The 7,755-nt window shown below is 44.4% G+C and overlaps 1 pseudogene; it reads right to left on the bottom strand.

Annotated features, from left to right (window-relative positions):
- Positions 1-4,116: 4,116 nt before the first annotated feature.
- Positions 4,117-7,133, bottom strand: LOC107126687 (glutaryl-CoA dehydrogenase, mitochondrial-like; annotated as a pseudogene).
- Between the last annotated feature and the right edge of the window lie 622 nt (positions 7,134-7,755).

Here is a 7,755-nt window from a genome sequence, read left to right as displayed (position 1 = left end):
CCTCAAAATAATAAGAGCTATCTATGACAAACCCACCGCCAATATCATACTGAATGGGCAAAAACTGGAAAAATTTCCTTTGAAAACTGGCACAAGACAGGGATGCCCTCTCTCACCACTCCTATTCAACATAGTGTTGGAAGTTCTGGCTAGGGCAATCAGGCAAGAGAAAGAAATCAAGGGTATTCAGTTAGGAAAAGAAGAAGTCAAATTGTCCCTGTTTGCAGATGACATGATTGTATATTTAGAAAACCCCATTGTCTCAGCTCAAAATCTCCTTAAGCTGATAAGCAACTTCAGCAAAGTCTCAGGATACAAAATTAATGTGCAAAAATCACAAGCATTCTTATACACCAGTAACAGACAAACAGAGAGCCAAATCAGGAATGAACTTCCATTCACAATTGCTTCAAAGAGAATAAAATACCTAGGAATCCAACTTACAAGGGATGTAAAGGACCTCTTCAAGGAGAACTACAAACCACTGCTCAGTGAAATAAAAGAGGACACAAACAAATGGAAGAACATACCATGCTCATGGATAGGAAGAATCAATATCATGAAAATGGCCATACTGCCCAAGGTAATTTATAGATTCAATGCCATCCCCATCAAGCTACCAACGAGTTTCTTCACAGAATTGGAAAAAACTGCTTTAAAGTTCATATGGAACCAAAAAAGAGCCCGCATCTCCAAGACAATCCTAAGTCAAAAGAACAAAGCTGGAGACATCACGCTACCTGACTTCAAACTATACTACAAGGCTACAGTAACCAAAACAGCATGGTACTGGTACCAAAACAGAGATGTAGACCAATGGAACAGAACAGAGTCCTCAGAAATAATACCACACATCTACAGCCATCTGATCTTTGACAAACCTGAGAGAAACAAGAAATGGGGAAAGGATTCCCTATTTAATAAATGGTGCTGGGAAAATTGGCTAGCCGTAAGTAGAAAGCTGAAACTGGATCCTTTCCTTACTCCTTATACGAAAATTAATTCAAGATGGATTAGAGACTTAAATGTTAGACCTAATGCCATAAAAACCCTAGAGGAAAACCTAGGTAGTACCATTCAGGACATAGGCATGGGCAAAGACTTCATGTCTAAAACACCAAAAGCAACAGCAGCAAAAGCCAAAATTGACAAATGGGATCTCATTAAACTAAAGAGCTTCTGCACAGCAAAAGAAACTACCATCAGAGTGAACTGGCAACCTACAGAATGGGAGAAAATTTTTGCAATCTACTCATCTGACAAAGGGCTAATATCCAGAACCTACAAAGAACTCAAACAAATTTACAAGAAAAAAACAAACAACCCCATCAAAAAGTGGGCAAAGGATATGAACAGACATTTCTCAAAAGAAGACATTCATACAGCCAACAGACACATGAAAAAATGCTCATCATCACTGGCCATCAGAGAAATGCAAATCAAAACCACAATGAGATACCATCTCACACCAGTTAGAATGGCGATCATTAAAAAGTCAGGAAACAACAGGTGCTGGAGAGGATGTGGAGAAATAGGAACACTTTTACACTGTTGGTGGGATTGTAAACTAGTTCAACCATTATGGAAAACAGTATGGCGATTCCTCAAAGATCTAGAACTAGATGTACCATATGACCCAGCCATCCCATTACTGGGTATATAACCAAAGGATTATAAATTATGCTGCTCTAAAGACACATGCACACGTATGTTTATTGCGGCACTATTCACAATAGCAAAGTATTGGAATCAACCCAAATGTCCATCAGTGACAGACTGGATTAAGAAAATGTGGCACATATACACCATGGAATACTATGCAGCGATAAAAAAGGATGAGTTTGTGTCCTTTGTAGGGACATGGATGCAGCTGGAAACCATCATTCTTAGCAAACTATCACAAGAACAGAAAACCAAACACCGCATGTTCTCACTCATAGGTGGGAACTGAACAATGAGATCACTTGGACTCAGGAAGGGGAACATCACACACCGGGGTCTATCATGGGGAGGGGGGAGGGGGGAGGGATTGCATTGGGAGTTATACCTGATGTAAATGACGAGTTGATGGGTGCAGCACACCAACAAGGCACAAGTATACATATGTAACAAACCTGCACGTTATGCACATGTACCCTACAACTTAAAGTATAATAATAATAAATAAATTTAAAAAAAAAAAAAAAAAAACAAGTGTTTCTGTCTCCTTTGCTTAGGTTATTGGCCATCTTATATTATGTTGCAAAAAGGAAGTTGTAGGGTAGGACACACATATTTATAAGTAACTGTAATTTCCAGCAAATAAATAAATAAGCAAATAATAAATAAATGGTGCTAGGATAGATTACATCTAGATGGGGAAATGGGGACATTTCAGAGAGGGGTAACATTTCTTCTCAGCCATAGTGTGAACAATTATAACACTGTCAGTCAAATATTGACTGAATTGCATTTCCAGTTATTGGTTATGGGTGTTCAAATTTGGCTTGGAACATTTTTCCTATTTAAATGTTAAATTTGGAAGTATACCATGAAAATGACACCTGCAATGACTTAAGTGTTGCTAAGACAAACTCAAAATCTTTTAAAGCTTCTGGGAAATAATTTCTCTATGGCTTTCATGTTTGTTTTGGCAGCAAAATAATCCTTCGACTCACACGATTTATTAAATTTTGCTGATCTTATGGCCACCTTCTATTCTTTTTCTTGTTTTTACACTTTCACAACAATGAAATGTTTTAACCTTTTTTGTTTCATAAGTTGAACATATACTTTATACCCCAATAAACTCATTATAAAGTTGAAAAATTATAAATCAAACCATAGTAACTTGGGGACCACCTGTATCTTAATTTACCCTCACAACAATCCTGAAAATAAGATTTTGGACTCATTTTATAGATAACGTTTGGAAATGAATGATTTGCCCAAGTTAGAGAGCCAGGCTGAGGGCCCAGGTTCCCCTGCATCCAATGCCCAGCCCTCTCACTTCACACAGGGATGAATAGCTATGGTAGTCGGGATTGAGGCACAGCTTGCATCGCCACATCCATGCCCTCCAGAAGTCATCAAATATTCTCTGATGGGAGAGCTGGGGTTCTTCAACATGCCAGGAGCTTATGTCTTGCAATGCCTGATGTTATGCTCAAGTCCTAAATTAATGGTTGTGCCTGATGCCTCTTCAAATATAATGGATCTCATGAATGGAACAGCTTGCTAATTCCACATGTGTCGATGAAAGGTTGACTTTATTACCCGCCCCAACTCCACCAGTTTTTTGGAGACAAGGTCTTACTGTGTCCCCCAAGCTGGGTGCAGTAGTGCAATTATAGCTCACTGCAGCCTCTAACTCCTGAGCTCAAGAGAGTCTCCTACCTCAGCCTCCTAAGTAGCTTGGAACTACAGGTGTGTGCCACCACGCCCCACAACTTAAAAAACAATTTTTTAAAAGATTTTTTAAGATTACAGGGGTGACCCACTGTGCCCAACCTATTTTCCACTTTTATGCCCCCCTGCCCAATCCATTTTGGTACATACCCTGGTACATCATAGAAAATGTAGAAAGTAGAGAAATGCATAACGCAGTAAAAAAATATATATATAAAAACATGCATTTGATACATCACCCAGAGACCACTTTGTTGCATGCCTCTTCTAGCCCCTGTTTTATGTACTTTCTTTCTAACCTAGTTGAATTTATACTGTATGAAATCATGCATCACTTTACAATGGGAACATTCCTGAGAAATGTGAAGTTAAGCAACTTTGTCATTGTCTGAACATCATAGAATGTACTTACACAAACCTAGATGGTCAAGCCTAATGCTCCTAGGGTACAAACCTGCACAGCAGGTTACTCTGCTGAATACTGTAGGCAATTGTGACACAATGGTATTTGTGTATCTAAGCATATCTAAACAAAGAAAAGGTACAATAAAATTATGATATTATATTATAATCTTACAAGACCATCATAGCATATACAACCCAATATTGACCAAAACATCACTATGTGGCAAATGACTTTATATATTTTGATCTCTTAAAAAAATTTAACTCCCCAGTGACTGCACTGGAGTTGTTTTGTGTGTGTGTGTGTGTGTGTGTGGCGGGGGGTGGGGGGTTGCGTGGGGGGGCGTTGTTTGTTTGTTTTAGCATTTTATAAGATAAATTGCAGAAATTTCAGATCCACTTAGAATAAATGGCTGGTGATACCTCTTATTTGATTTTCCAATAATGTGTCTTATTTGAAAAGTTTTGGATCTGACAGAGCAGTTAGAGGAGAGGATCTATCAGCTTTATAATTATCACATCAGGATCATCCAGGAAAAGCTCCAGGGGTTCACTCAGAAAGTGGCAAAGATCAGCCATTTGAAAACAGAGCTCAACCAAGTTGGCCACAGAAGGAGACTGTGTACACAGACCTGTGCATCCGGCCTGAGGTATCCCGCCTGAGCAAACTCACTTGGGGGCTCTGCCTGAGGAACTAGGGATGGCCTAGCTGAGAGTAAATGTGAACAGAAACCAGGCAGCCAGCCCTGACTGCACAAGGCCACAGTCCCCGCAAGGCCTGTGGTGCTCTTGCCATCTCATTTGTGACCCCCTGTAACATGGTGTGTCCAAGCGGAGAAGCCAGACCACTGTCATTTCTCACCATCATGTGATCAGCTGTGTGGTGACAGAAAGAACAAAATCCCCTGCACCCCTGCTGGTCAGAAACTGTCCTCTCCTTCCGCAGCCCTGAGCCCTGCATCCCTGGTATATGCCCCCCAGGGGCCTGGGCAGTGCTAACCTGGGTTTATTTATTACAGCAGAGCCTAAGACTCAGACGTGGGCCAGACCACCACATCCCAGTGACTCATAGCACTCAGATGTGTTCATTTTTCCTGTGGCTGAAACTACTTCTCAGGTGGTTACCAGTCAACATGGTCCCTACCACGTCCCAGTGACTCAGAGCACTCAGATGTGTTCATTTCTCCTATGACTGAAACTACTTCTCAGGTGGTTACCAGTCAACATGGTCCCTACCACGTCCCAGTGACTCAGAGCACTCAGATGTGTTCATTTCTCCTATGACTGAAACTACTTCTCAGGTGGTTACCAGTCAATGCAGCCCAACACTGTGGGGTCAGACATGCAGCCTTCTTATTTTCCTCTCCCTTATTCTGCTTCAACGTCCAGCATAAGGCACTACCCCCGGATGGGAGGGTCGGAGGGTGCACTGTGAACCCTTGATGTAAGGGGGGGGTCTGCTCAGGCAGAGACCAAGGGGTTCTCCAGGAAGTTGCTTCAATGTCTTCTCTCAATAGAAGTTTCTATTCCAAGGTAAATGGAGTCTGTTCTCATCCATAGTTAAAAGTGGATTGAGAAACTCTACAGAGAATTCCATCTTCTTTTTAAGGAACACATCTGAACAACTTCAGAAGGGAAATTCTGATATTTTAAAATCAGTGTCTGTCACTTCCCACTCCATCCGCTAGCTTCCTTCCTAAGCTCAGAACACAGCATTCCCACGGTCCAGCCAGGCCTGTCTCTGGGAAGGGGTTTGAGAGCTTTAGGCCCCTGGCTGGATGGGCTCACTTGCCAGCTATGAATTCCTGGATTCCTGTGACAGCTCTTTCCAGGATCAGGGTGCTCATGTCATGCGTACCCTCGCAGGTTTTCGTGGCCTCTGAGTTCCTGATGTGCTGGAACATATGATAGTCATCAGAAACCCCAGTGCCCCCCAGCATGTCTCAGGCCTGGCAGGCAACGTCCAGGCTTTTTTCATAGTTATTCCTCTTTAGCAGAGAGACCTGTCCTGGGGATGCGTTGCCCTGATTCTTCAAGTGGCCGTGCTGCAGGCAGGCATGGAGTGGCCCAGCGTGACCTCAGTGAGCATGTTCTCCAACTTCTGAATCAGCTGGTGCCTGAACAACAGGACACCGAACTGGATCCTGTGCAGGGTGTACTGCCTGGCCACGAGCAGACAAGACTTGGCAGCTCCAAGCACGCCCCACATGATACCAGATCTGGCGTTGTTCAGGTAGCCAAAGGAACCCTCCAGGCTGCCTGCACTGAGCAGCACGTCCTCCACCTCTATGCTGTCCACGATGATCATGCCCATGCCAGAGGCCCGCAGGGAGAACTTGCCCTCAATCTTGGAGGCCAAGAGACCCCACATCCCCTTCTCTGACAGGAAGCCCCAAAGGTAGCCATCTTCCAGCCTGCACTACAAACAGGTTGGCCACAGGTGAGGTGGTGACCAAGGTCTCATTGGATCCTGGTGGTGATTCAGGTCCCATTGGATCAGGGTGGTCCCATTGAGGGTGGAGCTCTTATTCCAGGGGTTGTGGCAGGTTCTGATCTCCATGCTGCTGGGGTCACTTCTGCAGTCGGGCTCTGTGAGCCTGAAGTAGCCCAGGAGCTCCCCCTTGGCCAGCAGGGGGCAGGTATAGGTTGCTGCAAACATAATTGCAGTTTTTGTCATTAAAAGTAATGGTAAAAAGCACAATTACTTTTGCACCAACCTAATACTTCTGCCACTGCTCCTCACTGACGTAGGTGTAGATAGGGTGCATGACAAGGGAAGACTAGACACTTGTCGCCGACCTGTAGCCACTGTCCACCCACTCCAGCTTTCAGACCAGAAGTGCAAAGACCACACATGAGACCCCAGTACAGCCATATCCTTTGATGGTGGGGCCTGGTACACCCAGCTCCCAGAGCTGCTATATGGTCCTCCCCGTGAAAAACTTCAATGCGATTGGCCAGCAGGATGCCAGGCATGAGTCACTGTTGGTGGTAGGTGTGGAAGGTGTCCCTGATGAGGATCTCATCTGCCCTCATCTGCTCCTGCAGCACCAGCGGGTCCTGCCAGTTACACTCGGGATGCAAGGTGCCTCAGTGCCTCTGACCCTGGGCATGACCCTGTCATGCTGCTCAGGTAGCCCTTGGATTCTGGGACAGAGTCCACCTGGGGCAGGCAGACAGTTGGGCAGGGGCTGCAGGTGCACTGTGCAACCAGAGTCCTTATACTTGGCCGGTCAGCTCTGTGTCCTCCCATCTTTCTTGGTCTTGAGACCCATGAGTGCAGAACGCGCAGGCCGGGTCTGCGGGCTCAGTAGCCCTACAGAGACGCCTCTCAGGACCATGTGAGCAGTGGGCAAGGGGGCAGAGTGAGGACTGTGACCTGGAGGAGCTGGGGTGCCAGAATGGAGTCGCTCCCAGCCTTGGCCCTGGCCCCTGCACCCTCCCGACCTGGTACCTCCCAGTTCACCACATATTTTAATCTTAAATTTCTTGGTGACAGTGGGTATTTTCCCAAAGATTTGTAAGCACCCACAGATTCCTGGCTTAAAAAGATGTGTCCGTATTCCTTCAACCTATTAATTTGTCGAATCCTTTAGCTGTCCATTCTTCACTTAGTCCTCTCGCTAGTATGATCATAACTATTCTACGAAGAAGTTAGAGGAATTTTTGGCTCTAACAGACTATCCACAATTTTGTTGACTGAGGTTTCAGGTGGCATTGTAAACAAGAAAAGGAATGACAGTAATTTATTGCTGCAAAATTACAGTGGGTTTGTAGTATCCTATATCACTGTAATATTGGACTATCAAAACTCACGGGGAGCAAAACATTTGCTGTGAACCGCAGCACAACTCAACATGCCTACCATTCTTTCCTTTCCCATTATACCACAGACTGGGGGTTCCTAAATTGGTTGCATATCAGAATCCCCAAGGGTAGCTTAATAAAAGGAAAGATTGGCAG

The sequence above is a fragment of the Macaca fascicularis genome, chromosome 11 (genome assembly GCF_037993035.2).
Source record: "Macaca fascicularis isolate 582-1 chromosome 11, T2T-MFA8v1.1".
NCBI lineage: Eukaryota > Metazoa > Chordata > Mammalia > Primates > Cercopithecidae > Macaca > Macaca fascicularis.
This window is presented reverse-complemented; position numbering and strand designations above follow the sequence as displayed.